General features: G+C 51.4%; 2 protein-coding genes across 4 annotated transcripts in view; both read left to right on the top strand.

Annotated features, from left to right (window-relative positions):
• Positions 1–798, top strand: part of UACA (uveal autoantigen with coiled-coil domains and ankyrin repeats) — a 40,014-nt gene extending 39,216 nt beyond the window's left edge. For all 3 annotated transcript variants that reach the window (XR_008578695.1, XR_008578694.1, XR_008578696.1), the window contains exon 22: positions 488–798. The gene's annotated coding sequence lies outside the window, so the exon portion shown is untranslated. The remainder of the gene's footprint in view (positions 1–487) is intronic.
• Positions 799–937: 139 nt separating this feature from the next.
• The window catches only part of LOC129210966 (uncharacterized), an 85,806-nt gene continuing 65,134 nt past the window's right edge, over positions 938–21,609 (top strand). The window contains exon 1 of the mRNA XM_054837408.1: positions 938–4,793. The gene's annotated coding sequence lies outside the window, so the exon portion shown is untranslated. The remainder of the gene's footprint in view (positions 4,794–21,609) is intronic.

Genomic DNA, 21,609 nt, shown 5'->3' with positions numbered 1-21,609 from the left:
AGGAAGGCTGAAACTTCAGAAGGGCCTCAGTGGCTGAGAGCACTTTCTATTTGCAGCAGAACAAAAGAGCTTTTACCCGCTTGTTTCTTAGCATTCTGTTTTTAATTTTGCTATGGGAGGTGCTGTTGGGAAAAGACTGCTTTAGCTGTGGCTTGCCGTCCTGAGAAGGGGCTGCGTTGGGCCGGCAGTGACAGCTTTTCCGTGTGACAGCGGAGGTGCTCCATGCCACGGCTCCATGTGCTGCTCACAAGCCCCTGCACAAGGGATGTTATGGTGCATCAGCTTCGAGGGGAAAGGGAGAGGACAGAGATGTCATGTTGCACAGGGGAACTTCAACCGAGCATTCATGTCTCTGCGAATGTTAGAAGAGTATTTAATATGCTTATTCTCTTGAGCTGTTCTAGAGCTAAGAACTTTGGGTATAAAGGAAGGGTGATTAACAGATTACTAGCTTCAGATTGCATGTGTCTGTCTTGTTCCTCTATAGGTGCTTCCTCTGGATCTCAGTCAGTGAAGCTGTCTCCAGGCATTCACTGTTGTCCTTGCCAGAAATGTGACCTTGGAAAGCCGAAGCGAGTTATTTAAACACCCCTGCCACATGCAGCAGCACAGCCCCCATGCCCTAATCCCCACGCCGGGCTCTGGCTGGCTGATGGCTGCCTTGTGGCATCTGGGGGGGCACGTGATCGAAAGACTTCGCGGGTCACCTTTGCAGTATCTCAAATGCAATTGATGGGGAATCCAGGGACACATTTTAAAGTAAATTACATGGAACAAATAAACCAATCTGCTTCTAAAGTGCTCTTGTGCCTTTGAAAACAGTGACTATCTGCTGGGTTTTTTTAAGGGTATTTTTATTCATTCTAATTGAGTTGACCTTAAAAAAAAAAAAGCAACAACTGAACACAAAACCCACCCCAGTGATGTGGGTGTCTGCTTCCGAGATGTCTGTTTTTAATCTATGCCAGCCTGCTCAGACAGCCCCAATGGCAAGGACGTTGCAGTTACTCCCTCGCAAAAGGCTTTGCTGTACCCCAGAATCTGAGTTCTGGTGGCAGCTAGCGCCAGCTGCTGCGGGGTGCGTGATGATGCGCTTGGCCAAGGGCAAGCCAGGAAAGGGTTCTTGTAGTCCTGGAAGGGAAGGATGTGAAGGAGCATTGTTTGGGTCAGGGCACCCTGATCTGCTCTGCCTTCCTACCTTTCAGTCTACCCACGCTCTCTGCCTCCTTCCTCTGCAGCAGAGAGGTCCACCATTCACTGATCTATGTGCTTGTTATTTGATGTCTCTTGGGATGAGGCAGAATTCATAGCAATAACTTTGCACTGTGGGCTGTGTTCCAAGTGTTTCTGACTGTGGGTTAGTGATCATTAACAACGTGCCTGTGTGCCATCAGATCATCTGGCAGTACAAATTTGTCTACCTCAAGCATGATCCTGTCATCATATTTGTCAGAGTAGCTAGAACAGGCAGTCCTGAGCTCATGCTAGCTTTGTGGGTTTTGTGCCAGCTGTGGGATAACAGATGGTACCTGCTCTGGCATAACCTCTTCTCTGCAATCAGCTAAAGCTGGGCTGAGGACAGAGGTTACCTGATCTGGCACAGAGCCTGCCAGGACAAAGTTGATGTGCCAGTGCTTCTGGAATGTGTTTGAACTTGCTCAGGGAGTTTATACTGGATCAGCGCTTTGGGGCTACGTGCTTAGGGCATGTTTTCATCCTGTATCAGACACCCCAGAGCTGAAAAGTGACAAAAATGCTTAAAAGAGGGTCTGAGTGTAGTCTGTGGCTGTTGCATTTCAAGCCAGGTGTGGTTGCATGGTTATTCAGATGAGACTTTCTTATGCTGACGGCAGCTAGGTTCTCAGCATCCCTTCTGGGACCAGGAGGGGCCTGGGGAGAGAGAGGGAGAAGGCTCTACAGCTTTCTAGGCAAGATAAAGAACCAGAAGGGGCTGTAGCCCCAGGCTAGCAAAACTGCTGCTTCAGCAAGTGACTGCTGGACTGTTGGGGGAGAGAAGGCATCTTGCTTGTCACCTCGGGGTTCCTATCAGATTTGTCTCTGAAAGATGCATACTTTCCCCGTTAGTTTCAAATGCATTTAATTGCAATGTACTTGCAGAGCTTCTGCCTGTACGCTCTGGCAGAAATTATGTTCTGCCCTGTGGCTTCAAGGTTTTTTGTGCCAGCTGACTTTCCTAATTGACAGCGTTCACTCTGCACTGATACGGCAAGTCATAAACTGTATAACAAGTGTTATGGGGGAGGGAAAACTGGCGAGAGGATTCTGGCTCTACCTTGATACAAAGCACTTACCCAGGAATGTGCTTATGGGGTGTATTCCCATCTCGGGCATGAGATGCTCTTGTATTTCTGTTGAAATAGAGATGCGCAGGAGATGTTAAAAATGCTGCAGATGAACTTTCCGTGGGCTGCAAGAAGGTATGATGTTACCTATGCCAGCTGGCTTGCCTCATCAGGACAAAGTATATATGTGACAGTTTTAACTGTCCCAAAATCCTGGCAACATGCTCTAGGGGGATAGAAGAAGGAGAAATGAACACCACAACTAGTCTGGAGCTGGACAGTAAGACAGAGAGCTTTAAATTCTTAGGCGGGCCAACATTTGTGTAGTCTGTGCCTGAATGTGGAATCCCCTGGGGCTCAGTACCAGGAACTGATGGGTATTGAACCACACAGCACTCTGCCCTGCATCGCTCCCTGTGCAAGCCTGGATCTTCTGAATTCTTATGCTTAGGGGAAGACATTGCAATTAATTTTAATTTAAAGGTAGTTTGACCTTTCCTGATATGATTGTATTTCATTGAGAAGGAAGGGGTAGTCGTGCACTGACTTGGCAGAAGCAGAGCTGCTCAGGCCTGTGAGAACCCTTGTGCTTTGGGATTACTCACAGTTTTTAACATTTGGATGTACTTAACAGCTGAATTGTGCATGTTCTGACACGCTCCCCGAGCCTGGGGTTTGGACTCCCACAAACCCTGGAAATGCTGCTGGGAGGATCTGGAGGCTCTGATTCTTTGCAATAAACTCCTTACAGCTCTGATTAAGCTCCCCGACCCTGTTCCGTGTGGAGTTTTCGTTTGAGTCTTATGTGGGTAACTGCCTGTGGCGGGAGAGTGAGGAGAGAGGCGCTTTGTGAGAGCTGTTCCTAGCACCTTTGCTACTGCAAGTAGCTTGTGCGGGCTCCTGCTGGGGTGTGGATTTTGGTGCTGCCATGCAGTGATCTCCCTTGCAGCAGGAGCAGGTCAGGTGTCTTTGTCAGCTGCTCTTGGGAAGAGCTTGTTCCACTAAGTCTCGCTGCTTGCATGGCTCTGGTGCTCATCGCTTCTGGCCTGAACTGGTTCGTGGCCAGCTTTGTGTCTGTTCTGGTCCTGCACCAACGCTGTCCTCTGGCATAGACGCCGTTGTGCGTTCTCAGTGCTTGCTGCCTCTGTACCTCTGTGCTTCTGCAGAGCAGTCCGATGCTCTTTGGGTGGTGAGTCTCTTCCAGACTTGTGAAACTTTATTCTCGCTGGGCACTGGCTCAACATCATCTCCTTGGTGTCTCGAGCGTGCTCTGAACAACCTGCTCTGTTAACTCCTGCGATCCTCAGACTGATCTGTGGAGGACTCTGGTGTGTGCTAGGAGCAGTCCCATACAGCCACTTCAATGCCTGCTCCCTGCTCTCCCCTCTTTTATGGATTCTCTGTGGTGCCTTTTCCACCCCAGGCAGGCAGTTCCATGGGGTATGGCATCAGGTGCCTTCGGGGAGCAGGGCTGAGACTCAGCAGTGTCCTTTGTCTGGAGGATCAGCTGCTGAACCCAGCCCTCGGGGCAGCCTCACACTCTGCCTGGGTCTTCTCCACTTTCCCGTTTATCTCCATCGCATCAGCTGTTCTTGGAAACTTGCTCTGAAGTGTCACTGGGAGCTGCCCTGACCTCAGTACTTCTCATGCTGTCCCTTGGGGGTGTTGCTGTATAGGCTGGGCAACAGAAATAAAATTGATTTTTTTATTAGTATTTTTTTAAAATAACCAAAGCACCCGGATTCAGTAATCTGCTTTGGAATCTGACGAGCAGCAGATGGCTCCGTGCTCTTTGCAAGCACCCATCCTCTCCATACCGAGGAATAACTACGTCATGTTGTTCAACAAGCCACAGAAAATAATATTTTAATCCAACCTTGCTTCTCTCTTCTTCCTCCCACCCGCCCTGGGGTTTGTTGTTTCACTCGGTAGCTTGCCATAACGCATTTAGTCCTGCCTGCCTCTGATTGGAAACACAAGACGTGGCTTCATTACAAGCTCTATGGCTTCCCCCTACACTTAACATACCGTACAAATTGTTTGCTCAACTTTGGCATCTTGCCTCAGAGGAATTTTTGTCATTTGAAGGTTTTAAATCAGCTATTTGAGCCACTCACAATTGTAAATAATAGGCTATTAGTTTATAAGAGACATGTTTGCTGGCATTTCAAACCTCTTGGAGGGATCGCACTGTCTTGGAAACCCTGTAATGCCTGTGGAACTGAACGCTGTTAAAAAGAAACCCCAAAACACTGCCCTGGGAAAATTCATTTATAGAAAATAAGTGAAATGAATAGCCGTTTTTAGCCACATGTTCCTCATTTTCTTTTTATTGCTTTAACATGTCTTCACTGGAACACGTTACCATCGGAGGCTGCTGGTGCCAGCTGTACACCTGGCTCAAGCTGGAAAGAAGCAGAGTTTGGCCTTTCATCTTTTCTGTTTTCTGTTATGATTGGAACCAAGGACTGGCCCCAGATCAGACAAAGGGTGAGCTGAAAACCATCCTCAGAGCTGGTTTCTAGAGGAAGCCTTATAGGGCTGCGTGTGGGGGGTTTGGTTTTTTTTTTTTCCTTTTTGGAGCTCTTGTATCAAGTTTATGTACTGGCAGAGGCAGGAAACCATTGTGTACAATATGGCAAACAGAGCTAGCAGGCAGCCAGGCCAAAGGCTATAAATTATTATTTTAATTTCTTGGTTTATGGTTTCTTGTTGACTCCAGATCAATAGGAAAAAGGTGCACTGAGCCACCTCTTTTAATTTAAAAGGCTGCCGTGATTAGGCTTCGCGAGGGATGGCGAGAAGTGCGAAAAGGATGTGGCTGGAAGCAGATGCTGGTTTCCAGCGCGGGGTGTGTTGCTTTCCTCTTGCTGTGTTGGTGGCTCGTGTTTTTTAGAGGAGAAACCCAACTGCAGTACAGCACGCTTTACCAAGTTTCCTTCTAGCCTGCTTTGTGTTTGCGTTCTCACATCCTAAGCCAGTGGGCCTTGTTTCCCACAGAATAAAAAGGCAGTGTATTTTAGTGGAATCTTCTGCTTATTTTAAAATAATTCCAATTCCATTTCACCCTAAACTCGGGACACTTTCCCCATAGTACTGAGAAATCATTAGCATTTTGCACCTAACAGGTGCAGCAATATTTTTCTTTCCAAAGAATTTCCAGAGCGAATTGCACATCTGTAACAAAGCTTGTATTTTTCTGCTCATCGCCTTCAGACGTGGCCATAATTAAATGCAGATATTAAAACTGAAGCCTAGTTTATGTTCCATAATTCTTAGGAGAATGCCCCATCGTATGATACTTGTTTGAAGTCTTAGTTAACCTTTAATCATTTGATGCTGAGTCTGGCTTTGATTTTGCTGCAGGGGAAAAAAAAAAAAAGTATATTTTGCAAAATCTTCAGGAAGGAAATATGCCAATCCTGCGGCATTTCTCATTGTGCTGGGAATGTTACGTTTGGAATCTCCTAGGTGATAAAGTCTGTGGAATGAAGGCTTCTTCCATTTCTGTGCTTGAGCTCTGCCTCTTCGAAGGCTGGTATCCGGTATCAGAACAATGACTTCAAGGCTGCTAAAGCCAGCCCGTGTGATGGAGAGCTGGGGCAGCTGAGCAGGATGGCTTGGTGTGGGTCTCAGATATGGAATTTCCTCAATACTGAGCTACGCTGAGTAGATACTTGAGGAAGCACTTACAGGTGTTCAGAAAAGCAGTACTAGAAATATTAAATCTTCAGCACATTCCACGATAAAATCGGAGCCAAAAGCTCTTCAGAAGCATGTCTGCTTGTTTGTTTTTGCCTTATGGGAGGTGCTGTTTAACCGACACAAAGCTGTTAGATAAGCGAGCCTCTGCCGTGCCAAAGAGCGAGGTGAAGAATTCCCCTCGCCCGCTCCCACCCAGGCGCGTTGTAGGGGAGCTTGAACTGACGCCTGTTCGAGTCGCTGTGGAAAATCTGCCTTCCGCGGTGGGTTTGGCTCAGCGCCTGGGGAGCTGGAAATCCTTAGGCTGTTTCACTGCTCGTGCAAGGTGGGCAAGGAGCCGGGTGCCCTGGATCAGACCAGCCTTGCTGCACCATTCTCCCGAGCAAACCAGGGTTTCTAACACTTCTGACCTCCTAAATTCTTCATCCTCGTGCCAGTGGTTGCTTTTCACCGCAATTCCTTCCCTATAACTATCCCAGCTGTTTCCTTCTCCAAAGAATGAGAAATAACCTCCCCTAGCTCTATCCAAAACCTGATAACTGCTGGTAAGTGGCTTGTCAGCAGGGACTGCGACAGGCGATGGTGTGAGTGAAATGGCAGCTTGTGGAGGGAAGGATGTGTGCTTCTAGCCGGTGTTGGAAAGCTCATCCCCTCCTCACTGAAGAGCCTGAACCCTGCATCTGCTTTGGAGCAGGTAAAGCTGTCAGGCCAAGGCAGCGTGGAGCAAACCTGGGGTCCCCAGACTGCGGGGACGTGCTGGGGTCCTGTGTGGCCCGGAGACTTGGCCGTGGGGCGAGCAGCTGGTGGACAGATCAAAGGGAGGGTTACAGTGGGCATGCATCCCCAAAGTGTTTTCTTCCTGCCGTGTGCGAATACTTGGCCAGTTCACTTGCAGTTTGGACAGGAGAACAGTGAACGGTATTGGGGGGGTGAACCATACTGGGTTTGATTTGGAGAATTCAGGCTTTGTAAGTTGGTACATTCTTTCCTCCTGGTGCTGGCTGAACCTCACTGGGGCATAAATACTGTCATGGGCTTGCTTTGGCCTGCAGGCACTTCCACTGAACCCTAGTGAGAGCTGGGCATGTGCCCAAGAGCACGTGGGATCAGATCTACAGTCCCATAAGGCTTCTAGAAGTCATCTTAAGCTCACAAGCTTTGAAAATGTTTACTTACCCTGTGCTGAAAGACCTGCGTGGGCAGTCCTGGTTCCCCTAACACAAAGCACCTCTCCAGGGTAAGCAGGGAAGCTGGGAGAGACGCTTGGCTTTTTTGGATGCACTGCAGGCAGGTTTTGGTTGGGTCCCCAAATCTCTCTTTGCTTCAGCTTTCTGTCTGCGTGCTGAAGATAAAAGCACTGCTGTGTCTCTCCCGGGGCCAAGGAGGATAAACATGGTAGAGATTTGCGAAACATTGAATATAATAGAAATTGGGGCCGGCTAATGCTGAGAGAGCTCTCTGCTGACATCTCCAAGCACCAGGCTGCCCTTTTCATACATACTCTTATTAGTTTTCTTTTGCTTCCCTGAATGAACTCAATGGAGTGATTCTCACGTTAATAGCAGAGACTATTACATAGCGTATCGCAGCGTTCTTCTGTGCTGGCCGGGCTTGTACTTACCAGACGTGTGCTGCTGTTCTGTGGTTAAACACGCCGTCGTGAGGACCCTTCTGCATCCCCTGTGCCCGTGCCCCGCGCTGCCCACGCCCCTGCAGCCTGCAGATGGTGCCAGAGCTGTGGACAAAAGCACGCTGGCTGCTCTGCACCACATCCTGCCCAGTGCTGCGCTTGGGGAGCGCTGTGCTCAGTGGCACAGAGGTAATACAAAGGTAATACTGGGAAGCAAGTGGAAATGGAGAGGAAATCTGTACCGAGAGTGTTCTGAAGTTCAGGGAAAGCGGTTATAAAACCTACTGCTTTAGGTAGTTGAGAATATTACCTTGAAGCAGGGGAAGCATTGAAAACAAGAATAAAATGTGGAAAAGGTCCCCTACTTTTTATAAAAAAAATTATAGCTTCATCATTCTTCTGCCTTGTATCTGCTCTAACACCAGTTAGGTCTGGTGCTGGACCCTGTTTGTGCAGAGAAAGATGATGGATGCAAAGGAAGCAGCAAGGTTTGCTCTTTAAGTGCTCTGTGAAGATGAACATCTAAAGGAGGTGCACATCCACTGTCAGCCTTGTGTGCCACAGATTGCATGCCAGCTCGCTTATCCACCCTGTCTGGTGTTTTGGCTGTTGCGTGAGCATCTCCCCTGGTTCCGAATATCCTTGAAGACGTTTTCATTAATCTCTCAATCTGAGAGCGTTTAATACAGTTTTTTAAAAAAAAAAAAAAAACAAAACCAACAAACCCTAAGGATAGTCAGGCAGGCTATTGAATTATTCTTTCATTGAGAAAACAAGGATGTCTGGAGAGCAGCAGTATATCTGCCATGGTTCATAGCTATCACAAGGCAGAAATACTTGATCTCTTAATTTGCAAAGATGCCAGACTGACTGTTTCCGTTAAAAGCACTTGTAGTTGGTAAGAATTGGGGTCAACTATGGGTTCTAATAAAAGAAATCCCTGGTCCCTCCTGCTGCAGGGGATGTCTGGTTCCAGCACAAGCCTGGCATAAGAGCTGGACCTGCTCAGCCAAGCACAATCTCTCAGGGAAGCATTGATGGTACCAAGGTGGGATGCATCTTTCTCTTCTGAAAGAGGTGAAGTGTCCCGCCATGCCCCCCAAGACCAGGGCCTCTTCCTACTGATTTCCAGGAGCAGCATCCTTGGAGGAAGCTGGGACCAAATGGCCGCTGCACACGAACTGGTCGTGGGTAGTGCCCAACCAGCCTCTGTGGACTTGGCTTTCTTAGTCAAACCACGCTTGTAGGCAGTGCTGCTGCTGTGCCCCACGTGTCTACCATGCCGGTTCCTCTGCTGAGTCCTCGCTGAGCAGGCCATGTGCGAAAGGGATGTTAGTTAGAGAGGGGGACTAACTCTTCTCTGACTTTGCAATAGCCTGTGGACATAATTTATTTTCTGTGGACAAACCAGCTGGTTGCCGAATGGGGTAGCATGGATGGCATTTTCCTTTTCAAGTTTGGTTTCTGTGTGGACTAGTTTCTTCATAGGTGATAACTTTACAGAGGAGACTAATGACCACATGTTGGTGGAATACTGCTGTGAGCCCATCTGGAACTGACCTGTGTCTTTGGGTAACAGCTGGTGAGCAAAGACAGCAGAGGGAGCTGCCCTAGCAAAAGTGGAAGAAGTTGACCCCTTTTCTCTCTGACAGGGCTGTTAGCTTTTTAGGATCAAAGCTTTTCACATTTGGTCCCTGTACTTGAAGGAGCTCAAGTGTTTCCACTGCAGACATTAGTGATTCTGGCTCTGCTCCCTGCCACCCATCCCCAGATCCACTTTGCGAGCATTCTCCTTGAAACTGTAGTTTACAAAAATAAAACCTAGATTAAAGCCAGTACAGCTGCCCTGAGGTTTGAATCAATGCTGGTATGATGTGTTGCCAAAGAGAGAATTACTCAGGAGTGTGGATTAGAGCTGTTTGTCTCCAGGAAGATCTGGTCTTCAAAGCCAGGGAATTTTCCCAGCTATAGCTGGTGCATCTTCAGCTGCGAGGCTCTGGTGCCCTTCTCTGTGGTCACCAGACTGTCAGCTATCTCGTTTTTGTCTCAGCTTCTTCACCTCCTTTCTTCCTATCTGGTTCAGTATTCTTTGGCTGGAATTTGCTGGCCAGGACTGCCCTCCAGCCTTCCCTGTTGCTGTCTCTCACCAGCTGTAAAAACTTCAATACTTTAAAAAATATTTTTCCTTCCTGTTGGGGGAGAGGTTAGATTTTTGTTTTGTTTTCTTTGCTTGTTCTAAACAATCCACACTCCTGCAGCATTGCCGAGAGTCCAAATGCTCAGGGAAGGTTTAGAAACTCCACTTCTTAGCAGCTGCTGGGCCTGGGGAAAGCGCTGCTGCTGCTGAGCTCTTGCAGGAGGTGTCCGTGCAGTGCTAGTGCCATATGGCAACATCTCCGAGCAGCAGTGCATGGGCTCGCACGCTGGCCTGCATGCAGGGAAGGCTGAGGGCTTGGAAGAGCAAAGGGATCAGGTCCAGGCTGGTGTTCAGCAAAGCACCTGGGGCCACGTTTTCCTCCACCCAGTGCCCTGACAGTGCATGTGGCCATGGGAAGGGGCTGCAGCAAATGCTGGTCGGTGCCCTGTCCCAGCTGCAGCAGAAGGGCAGCCCTGGCCATTCCACAGTGAAGGCAGGGTGACGCTGGCTTCCCAGAGCTCCCTGTGCGTTGTGCTGCTTCTCTGCATGGAGGCTGCTGGCATGCTGTCCTTGTGCCAGCAGCACAGGCCGGGCTGAGCGTGGCTCTGCAGCAGACCTGGGTGCCTCCCCTTTGCTTGGGTGGCTTCAGCTTTTTGACCAGAGATATGCCTGATGAGGATGCGAGTTCCTGACCTGGCTCTAAATATCAGCTCTCTGTAATTACCCGATGGATAGTCTGCCTTGAATTGGGATGGGGTTGTTCAAGGAGCCGGCTGACCACGTGCAGGAGGGGAGGCAAAGCAGGGAGGGTCATGGTACTTGTAGAAGTGATGTGAGAAAGCGAGCCTCGGACCGTACCCCCTGCCCAGGGAGCAAACTGATGAATTTTCCAGGCTTGCAGGTGCTCAGTGCTGGCTAGGGTGCTCAGTCTTCCTGCCTGGCTCCTGGGCTAGAGCTGAAACCCTGCATGGAGGCTTGGAGTCCTGCTTTGGAGCGAAGCTCGGCGTCGATATCTAGTGCTGCTGTACCCGTAGGGCTGCTTTGGAAGTGAACGCCAGATTTCTGACTGTAGGTTAGACCACGTGCTGTTAGTAGGAGGGCTTAAGGGTGGCATCGATTCTAACGGTTGGATTTGATAATCTTAAAGGTCTCTTCCAACCAAAACAATCGTATGATTGCCGCACTAAGCAAGTTGTGTTGCTTCCCAACTCCGAGCCCAAATCCCGTTGCTGCCAGGCATGCCATGGAGCCTTGCCTCTGTCTCAGGGCAGTGTTTGTTCTCCAGGGACTCTATGTTCCCGGTTTCTAGAGCCAAAACCCTCCATGGCTGTGATTGATAGCCGCCTTTGAAGCAAGCTAAGCCTTCCTCGAGTGGTCTTTGGACAAGCCTGGGCTCTGGCTCAGCACTTCTGACATGGAGTATTCTCCACCCTGCATTTCGGGGGATTTGTTTCTAAGCCATGGTAGAAGAAGGGGCAGAAGATAGCAGTCCCAGGGGAGGTCTGGATGGTGAGTCCCATCGTACCATCTGCAGGTCACACCAAACCGGAACGTGTGGTGTCTGATGGGAAGGGAGCTGGTCCTTTGGACAGGCTGGTAGGAAATGGTGCTGGGGAATTCTCCAGGGTGTTTTTGGAGAAGAAATGATTGAGGGCAGTGGTGGATGTTTTGATGGATTCAGGATTTATTTATTAATGTTCCATTTTTGTCTTGTTTGTCCACTTCCTTAACAAGGTCATGGCTGTAAAATAAAAATAGCATCCCTAATGGATCTCAGCCTTGCCTATTAAATCTCTTTTAAAAATGCAGTCTGGATCTTTAAAAATAAAAATCCAGCCTGGCATAGAGGAAGGGTGAGCCACCAGATTTCCCACTGACTAGAGCATTTCTTCTAACAAACGCGGACCTGCTTCCTTGTGTGTCGAGACCCCAGGATGGTTTAATTTCTGTGTCAGTGCTAATTGATTGGAAGCAACAATTTTGCCAGACAAAGCTGTAAATTAGTTTCAAATGGGGGAAACAGGCCACCCACTGCCCAAATATCATATTGCAGTAACAACATTAAACATAGAGCAAACCATAACCCAGGGAAGGAAAACCCAAGTGAAACCAGATTTCCACTCATTCCCTTTCCCCAGGAAAGTGGAACCAGATGGCTTGTGGCTTTGATAATAAGAGAGACCGATTCTTTCAGATACAGCTTAAGTATCACACAAAGGGATGGGCTGAGAAGCAAAACCTCACAGGCATGAATTCTGCCTCTGGAGACCATCGGCATGTGAAACCCTCCCAATAAAAACATTACAGAAAATTGTCTTCCTAATTGCAACTGAGCCCGTCTTGCTTGGACAGCCCCTCTCCTCGCCTCCTGTGAAATACCAGCCCCGCTCCCACAAGGTTCAGCCCCATACGCAAATCCCTCCTTGCATTTCCCGCAGGGCAGCGGGTGCCCGCCCTGGCTGGCAGCGTTTGCAAAGTGCCTGTGCAGCAGGGCTTGGCTCTGGTGAGAGGTTAGTGCTGCTCCCTGTGATAACCGGTGTCAGTCTGTTACCTTCGGGTCCCTCTGGAGAGCAGGGGGGCTGCGCTGAGCATCGGCACACCAAACCCCTTCTCTGATCCAGGCCTGGTGCCCTGGCATTCAGGAGGTAAAAATCTCTTCTGGGCAAAGATCTCTTTTGGCGTGTTGTCCCCTTGAGGGGCAGAGGGAAGGAACCCATCGCAGGGAGACTCTCTCTGTCGTGCCAAGGATAGCCCTGCCTGTGCTGTGCTGCCTGCTTTGTCTGTGTTTCCTGCCCTAACAGGGACACTCTGGCAGCAGCAAACGCTGCACTGGGTGAGAAAGGTCCCCACAGGGACACGAAACTGAGACCTGGTTCCAAGTTCAATGCAAGTATGCAATTGCCCACGTATTTCTGTAGCATCTAGTGCCCTGTTCCTGGGGCAGCACCTTGGTGCTGGTTTCTGCTCTAGAAAAGCTAGTGGAAGTTCCTTATGATTTCCATGGGGTTTGGTTCTGGGCACAGACAACTTCTTCTCCTCTGGGAAGTTCTCCTTTCTCCAGGCTGGTGCCTCCTGACTGTCACAGTGGCTCTGGGCTCTGGAGGGGGGGAAGCTGAAAGAAAATGTCCTGCCTTTTTCCCCTCTTTTTGGTTTTATGTTTGGTTTTGAAATATTGCTTTTTTCCAAGCCAAGCCTTCTCACAGCTGCCCTGGGAATTCTGTTGGCAGGGGTGTTTCCTTGTGCTGGAGAGAAGCAGGTACGTGGTACAGTGAGTAGTGGTGGAGCAGAGACAAGGAGCTCCTGTGGCAGCTTTTGGAAAGTCTATCGGCTGCCTGGTGATGGGTTCAGGGGAGCTGTGTGCACGTTGTGCTTGGATGAGGGCTTTGAAAAACCATCAACAAATAATTGCAATTTCCTCTTTGCCTTGTGGTAAGGCTAGATCTGAGCCTGAGAAACCGCCGTTGCTTACTGTAACGATACACAAAACAGAAATCTCCACCTAGCCCCGTACAAAGTGCTGTGCAATCACTTCTAAATCACTGTGGGTTGCTTTAGCCACAGATGCAAAGTCTGACATCCAAATGCACAGCAGAAGGTGGGTAGGAAGTGCTACGCAGACCTACATATGTGTGTATGCTGGTCTCTCCTGGTTGCGGAGGGGTTTTTCTTTCTCTTCTTCACCCCGAGTAATCAAGGAGTAGGGTTGTATTTGTGCATGGATCTGCTGGGCTTTGGGCCACACGGTGAAATGCTGAACGGTGGATGAGGCTGGATGAAGGTCCAGGCCCTCAAAGCGATGCAGCAAGTGCTGTGGTTGGTTTCCGCCCTCAGCTGTGCTCGTGCTACTCCGCAAGGCTTCACTTTGGTCACACGTGGGGGGCAAAGGCAGGGCACAGCTTTAACTGCCGCAGGCCCCGAGTATCCCGCGAGCCCCGCGGGAGGGAGGTCTGGCAGGTGGGATCCATGGGACGGGTGCTCATCTCAGCCCCTGGGTGAACAAGGCTCTCCATCCGGGCACGCTGCCCTGCAACGGGGCAGTCCTCCACGGCCCGTCACGCCTGTCCCGGCGGAGCCTTCTCCTGGCCTCTCCCCAGAGCTGTCTCTGCAGGCGTGGAGGCCTGGCGATGCTCTGGCTATCGTACCTCCTGCATCTCTGCCTCCGCATCACGGCTGGGTCACGGCCTTGGAACAAGCCCTGTACAAGTGCACTTGTACTCCGGCAGCTGGGGCCAGGCTGTGCTGACAAGCGGCAGAGCTTCTCCGTTCCTTTGGCACAGCGCTTGTGAAACGCAGGATGACACGGCCTCGGAGACGGATAGGAAATTCCCATCGCAACCGGAGAACGCCCCGTGGTCCTTGAACTTGTGAGGACTGGCAGCGATCATTATGCATGCGGCATCTTCCCCCTGGGCGCCTACGGAATTACAATGCTGGGTTCTCCCAGGCTAATCACTGTTTTGAACAACAAGATTGATTGCTTTCTCCTTTAATTATTTGCAGATCACCGAGACTTTGCAAAATGCTCTAGGTGACACAAACCGCAGTTTAGTGTGTTAGCAATCGCCCATCTTGGGGATTTTTCAAGCTTAGCCACCAGCAGGGCTGTGGGAAAGGAGGAGTGCGAACATCATGTCCTCTAATGACCTGACATGCATGCATGCGTTATCGGCTGCCTTAATGGGAAGCTTTGGGGAGCAGACTGGGTGTCTCCTCCCCGTCCCAGATCCCTTTCTGATTACTGTGGATGAATTCAAGCACTTAACAGCTTTTGGCTGCTAATTTGCAGCTCAAAACCGTCGGTAGCAAATTAGATTGTGCTCATTTGTGTGACACTGACAACCTGGATTCACGCTATTCCACACGCTGCTTCCAGGTGGCAACACCTCCAGTACCATCTGCCCCAGGGTGTGGGGCTCTTGGCTCCTGCACGCTCCCTGGGCGCTCTGTTGGAGGGTCACTCTTCTTCCTTCATCTCTGCTGACCTGGAAATTGTGTCTGCAAGTGCTTTGTATACGAGTTGTCTGGCAGAGGCTCTGCCTGGGAGTCTTTGTGGCGTGCTATTTAAACCTCACAGATCTCTGCCTTCTTAAAAGGTCACAATATCTGCATAGACTTTTACAGCGAAAGCTGCTGGAGGGCCGGGGAAGATACTGTGCTTGTCACATTCAGCAGAGAGCAGCTATTCCCGTTGTCACACAGAAATAGCTTTTCTTGTTCTGGGCAGGATGCTTCGCTTTCGGGCTCCTTTGCCTGCCCTGGGGTACGCAGATGCCGAGTCAAAACGTGGGGCTCATCTGAGGCTTCAAAGTCACGGCGATGCGTTCTCCTCCAGAGCTCCCGCTGAATAGCATGGTGTGAGCCCCGGAGTTGTTCCGCTGACCGAATCCCTTCCAGCGTCTCACCTCCATCCTCTGGCTCCTGAGAGGTGCAGGAAGGAGCCGTGTGGGGACTCAGCTGTCCCTGGAGTTGGGACAGCAGGAGGACCCGTCCCAGGCCAGGTAGGAGGATGCTGAGTGCCACCTCGTCCACTTGACCGACAATTTTTTGTGCTGAAGAAACAAATGAGCTGTAGGGAAGTGCACGTCTGCTATATATTTCCAATTAAAGAACAGCTTGGTGCTGATTAGATCTAGAAGCTACATCAAGAAAGGAGAAAAATGTAAATAAGCAGTATTATTTTTTTCTTCCCCTCGTCCTTTCGACAGATGGAGCTGCGCTGATTAGATTATCTGATCTCTTTCTAAAGAACAAATTGTTGATGGGAAGCTATCTCTGTGGGTTCAGAGCGCGCTCGGCGCTGACTCTGCTCCGGCTGTGGGGATGATGCTCTGTTTGTTCCCCACGCCGAGCTGCTTCCGCCGGCCCCGGCAGCCTGGGCACTGTCCCTGCACCCATGTCGGTACCCACCGGCCGCTCCCGCTGATGACGGGCTGGCTCCGTCTGCTTTTGGGAGTAAGGTTTTTCTTAAATGAAATCACTTCCTTGGAGTAATTACATCAGCTAATTAGGGACCTAATTGGCTAATTAGAGCAAAGTGACAGTTCCTTCGCTGCACGGTGAAGGAACACCGTGTAACGGCAGGAAATCTGTGACGCTTCTCGCTGCCAGTGCCCGTGGTGGTGGAGACGAGCGGTGGAGGAGATGCTGGGTGAAGCCGTCAGCCTGTCCTGTCCTTCGGCTGCCTCGTCAGCCTTATCTGCAGGAAAACGATCTCCAGGCTCCGAGAGCCGCCGTTCCAAGCGGGCAGTCTGCCCTGCCACTTGCTGGGGGTGCGGGAACGTGGGCTGTAGCTGCGTTGGATCGGTGCAGAAGGTCTCATGGAGAAGCAGGACGTCGGGTGCCATCAGCCTCCAAAGGTGTTGGTTGGAGGCAGCTGGAGCACGGCGGAGTGCTGCTAGCTTGAGCCTGAGCTCTGTCCTGCTAGGCTCAGCTTTGCTGCTGTATCTCCTGGTCAGAATGGTTTGGGAGGGACTGAAGGGAAAGGATGGATTTTACTTTCACTGTCTTTTTATTCGCTTCAGACAAACCGAGACACAAGGCTGCCTGAGGCTGTGGTTTGGTTTGGCTGTGTCTTTGGGAAGCCGTTGGATGTGGTTCGGTTGTCGAGGGCCTGGGGTGGGAGCTGGAGACCTGGGAGCCGTTCTCCGCTCTGGCACTGGTTTGGTGTGGCCTCGAGCAAATTTCTCCACCACCCTAGGCCACTTATTCTACTCTTTTGCCAGCCTTGCCTTATAAGTAATCTCCTTGGAGCAGAACCATGTCTGTGTGTATGCACAGTAGAGCTCTGATCTTGTTTAGAGCCCGTACATTCCATCTCAGAACGACTTGGGCATGTAAATAGTGCCTTACTATTCCTGTGAGCATCCAGATTTGAAATTTAAGTCCTTGTTCATGTGTGATCTAACCCTGGAGGTCCATAAAGTCTGGCTGGCATGTGTCTGACAGCAGGGTCCCTAGGCACCAAGATGTCCGTTACCCGTTATTCCCGGCACATCTGAGTCTTCCATGTCTTGAACAACTTGTGTCTGCCTCCATCCCGGGATGCACAGACTAGGTGTTCCTCAGTTGTCCTATCCAGAGACCTCGGTCCAGTAAGATCCATGAGGGCCAGAGCAGTCATCTGGGTCAGCTTCTGGGAGCGCAGGAGGTGGTAGGTACCTTCTTCCCAACCACGGGTGGCAATATGCATCTGGGGCAGCCAGAGGCTGGACGTACCATGAGATGCCTTCAGTGTCCTGCTTGAGAAGGTCACACTTTGCATGAAATAATTATATATGACCAAGGCCAGAGGGACTGACCGTGTCTCCGCTGTGCAGAGGTCAGTGGGGAGCCCTGGCTCCAGCCTGCACCCCAACCCTGGTCAGCCTGGCCAAGCCCCTCCACTCGGGGCTGCCCGTGCTGCACGTTGGGATGGCTGCCTCTGCTCAAAGCAGCAAATTTTGTGCGTGTTCTTCTCCCTGGTGTTGCCTACGGAGCATCTCTGCGGCTCCTGCCTGTTCCTGCCTTCGCCGTCAGCGTAGAGCATGCAGGAGGGCTGCGGCGGGAGCTCTGGGAGCTGCAGCAGCAGGAGGTGCGATCCCCAGGTTCCCCCGCCCCGCGCGCGTCGTGGTGGGAATAGGAGCAGCCTGTTCGGTAGCCGTGTGTCCTCCCTGCCCGGCAGGCTCCTTCCCGGGACTCGAGGGTGCGCGGTCTCCTGTCTGTGGAAGCACTGAGGGCGTTCAGGTTGCATGGTATGACCTCATGCCTTTCTGCATCGATGCATTCTTTCATCTTAAAGCTCTAGACAAGCCAAAATCATGGCCCAGCAAGAGCCGGAGATACTCCCAAAGTCCGTCCCCCCGTCCTTCTCATTTCCTAGAGCTGTCCCGAGCTGTGTGTCGGTGCCAATTCTCGCTGAGCAGAGGGAAGCTGGGCCAGCAAGGCGGCCACGCTGCTGCTGCCTGGGAGCGGGGTCACAGCTGGGGGTCTGCCACTTTCTGGCAAGCCCAAACCCCAAGCATGCTTGGTTGCAGTGACTGAATTTCATGTGAAAACACTGCAAAACGGAATTTCTCACGGTCTTCATCCGACAATAAAACCAGCAGGCTGAGTTCGCTCACAAACGGGCCCCTGTGTGCCCCGTGACAGATATAACCTGAGATTGGAGTCTGGACCGAGGGCCAAAACCAAGAGAATTTTGTATGGTCTTAAGTTTATTGTGAACATTTCACCAGGTTCTAACATCTAGTTACTTGTTCTGGTAACTGCTTATTCGGTATTTAAATTACAGCAAAGGATACTCCCTCTGATGCTGTAACGCAGTCCGCAATCTTCCTCTTGCTTTATATATTTGCCACGAGGTACCGCGCAGCAACGCCACGGCCCTCTCGGGGGAAAAGATCAACCTGCTCCGAGATGTTTTTGCAGCTGGAAGAAAAAGGCCTTGTAACGCTTAAGGATAAATTGGTTTCAAAGTATTTCTGTAGTGCATAAAATAATGTTTTATATATACGGAACAAAACAGGCAAGGAGAGGATGTTAAATTCCTCCAGTAAATTGCTCAGGGAATTTTCGTTCGAGACTGTTTCTACCGGAGGAAGAATCTGACCGTGATCACGGTGTGAAGTGCCAAGCAAACGCCTCGACCGAGAGCCGAGGCTGCCCGCGGTCTCCAGCGGCTCAGGGGTGAGAACCGGCGGAGCCGGGGGGTCTGGCTGGGTGGGCAGCGTCCCGCGGGCACACCGTGCCTTGCTCCCTGCATCCCGTGGGATGGAGAGCTTAGCCCCACGCGCACGGGGACAATCCCGGCCCCCGCAGCTTCGTGCGATGATGTGAATTAGCTCAGGAACCAGCATCTTCCTGGCAGAAGATTTTTAAATGAAAAAAATGTTCCTTAAAACTGGTTGTTCACAGAATTTGGGTTTCCTGGGGAGTTTGCTCAGCTAACCTAGGGGAAAGCAGCGCTCCTGAACAAGCCTTTCTCTTGTCTCTCTTGCTTGAAATATAATTTTGGTTTCTGAAGTAAAACAAAAAAAATCAGTTTCAAATTGACGTTTTGACTTGAAATGTCATTTTGTTTTTAATTGAAGAACCAGAGTGAAATGACATTTTAAGTCAAAATGTTAATGTTTTGTTTAGACATCTCCCATGGGAAAATTTAAATGTTTCATCAGAGCTGACATTTGCCTGTGAAAGAATCCCAAAACCCAGGGTTTTCTCCAAGCAGGGGTGAGGAGGTTTTCCAGGCTGGGCGTTCGAACAGGCTCTGCGGGTGATGTGCAGGTTAGCGAGGGGCGGGCAGGGGGTCCTTAACCAGCCCCACACGCCTGCTCCTAAGAGCAGAGAAGGAGGAGCGGGTTGGAGGCTCCTTCGGCGGAGGCGAGCGGGTCACCAGGCTAATGCCATGCTATTGAGCTGCTGCATCTCAGCACAATCCTCTGGCACTCGAAATAATGAGCTCTGCTAATTCAGTGTGTTTTATACGCCCTTGCTTAGATGGAGAGATCCTGCCTTTCCTCCGCTCATCAGGCCGAGCGGTCCATCCTGAAACCTGTGGGTTTCACTAATTCCGGTTCAAGGAAACGCTCAATTACTGCAAAGTAAAGGTTTGCTTTGCTGGAGAGCCCCGTCTGCAGAAGCACCCGCTTGTGCAGCAGCGAGACGCCCCTCCCGCAGGGCTTCAGCCAGACTTTGCGGCGATTTCCTGGCAGAAAGGAACAGAAAATTGAACACGCTGAAGGGGATTTCTCACCCCCCCCACCCAAGCCGTGTTAGTGGTGAGGTTTCCTAATCCCGTCGCACTCCCGTGGCACAAGCGCGTGATTTGCTCTTGCTCTGGAGACACGTCTGTGGCCGAGCGGGAGGGCTGGGGAAGGTCCTTCCCTTTGGCCGCCTCCCTGGGCTGCCCCTTGCAGGAGAGGAGGAGGAGGAGGAGATGCTGGAACTGCCCGAAGCGCTGCCCGGCGTGGGGAGAGCGGGGTGGTCTGTGCCTGGTCCGTGGTGTCCCTGCTGTGAGGAGCAGGTCCCCAGCGCCCGCTGAGTCTGGACCACAACTCCACCTCTTCTTCTTCCCTGTTGATGGAGGCAGCTCAAAGTCAGAAATTGCAGGGCAGGAGCGTTACCCAAGACGGCTAAAAGAGATTTTGACAAAGTAGATCATCTCAGTGGCGAGATCAGTGAACTGGAAGTGTTCAAGGACAGGAGAGGGAAGAAATGCTCTCGGGGAAGGGGTCTCCTGCGGGGCCGAGCTGTGTGTGCCTCTGGCAGCCTTGGGGCCAGGCTGCTCCGGGTCCAGCTTGGAGCAGGGAAGGATGAGGGTGACACAAGCCGTGCTAACGTCCAGCAGTGCGAGCTGGCTCCTCAGCACAATGCCAGATCTCTCCCTTAGAAGATGCTCAGAGGGCTGGAGCACCTCTGCTATGGAGACAGGCTGAGAGAGTTGGGGTGGTTCAGCCTGGAGAAGAGAAGGCTGCGGGGAGACCTTAGAGCCCCTTCCAGTCCCTGCAGGGGCTCCAGGAAAGCTGGAGAGGGGCTGGTGCCAAGGGCAGGGAGTGACAGGCCAAGGGGAATGGCCTGAAGCTGCAGGAGGGGAGATGGAGATGGGATGTGAGGCAGAAATCCTTCCCGGTGAGGGTGCTGAGGCCCTGGCACAGGGTGCCCAGAGAAGCTGTGGCTGCCCCTGGCTCCCTGGCAGGGTTCAAGGCCAGGTTGGATGGGGCTTTGGGCAACCTGGGCTAGTGGAGGGTGTCCCTGCCCATGGCAGGGGTGGCACTGGATGGGCTGGGAGGTCCCTTCCAACCAAACCAGTCTGGGATTCTGGGATTCTACGAGTCTATAAGTCTATGTTGAACACGTTCGTGCGGGTGATGTGCTCCTGCAGCTGTACTGCTGCGGGGGGGCTGCTGCTCGGTGTTACCAGGGATCTGGCGTGAGAGCACGATTCAAACTGGCCAGAGCATCTCTAAACCACCAGCTCCGAGTGGCGTTTGCCCCAGTATCTCCTTTTTGATACGTGCTGCTGTTCTGTTGTCGGTATCAAATGAAGGAAAAAAACCCCAACCCCAAACCAGAACAACAGAGGACCCTTCCCTGCTGCCTGCTTTTCATTCTAGCCAAATTTGAGGAAAACGCCACGAGTCTCTGAAGGCACCGAGCAATGGCTCCGGCAGCCACAGAAGCAGTGGACAGATTTGTCCGGGTGTCCCAAAACACACGAGTCCTGGCCGGTTCAGGTGGTTTTGGCATCTCCACGCCTGGGGATACATGAGCAGGCAGCCCGCCGGCTCCCAGGAGCCAGGGATGGTGCCGAGCCTCTCGGGAGGAAATTAAAAATACACCGATTCTCATTCTCAGAGATCTTGCCTGGGGGTTAATGCCTTGTCTGGTTTTTTTTCCCCCCTTAACCAAAAAGAAAATAACTTTCAAAAAGCTTTGGTGTTTGCCTCTGCCTTGGCAGCGTCTGTGCCGTGGGAGCGTGCTGGAGGGACGGGCTGGGCTGCGTCAGCGGGGGCTGTGGGGGGACGGCGCAGAACTGTCTGCGGAGCGATAGAGAGTCTGGCCTTGAGAAGCGGCACAGGGACCGGGGACTTTGGCACGGGCATCGCGGCAGGCCCTTCAGGGCCCATCTTCTGCGCAGAAACGCACTTGCAGCCTCTGAACGAGATTTCAGTTGGGAGCTGACAAATGCCGCCAGCACAGAAAAACGGCGTTTCCCCCATGTGCTTTCCTGCCTTGTCCTGGCTGCGCTCGCGCTGGGCCCTGGGCACTTCGGTGCTTCCCGGCACGGTGGGAGCATCACGGCCCTCTGCTCTTCCCAAGACACGGGTTTTCCACTTCTCCTCCTGTTTTTGTTTTGTGGC

The sequence above is a fragment of the Grus americana genome, chromosome 10 (genome assembly GCF_028858705.1).
Source record: "Grus americana isolate bGruAme1 chromosome 10, bGruAme1.mat, whole genome shotgun sequence".
NCBI classification, from domain to species: Eukaryota; Metazoa; Chordata; class Aves; order Gruiformes; family Gruidae; genus Grus; species Grus americana.
Note: the sequence above shows the minus strand (reverse complement) of the source record. Positions and strands in the feature narration are given on the sequence as shown.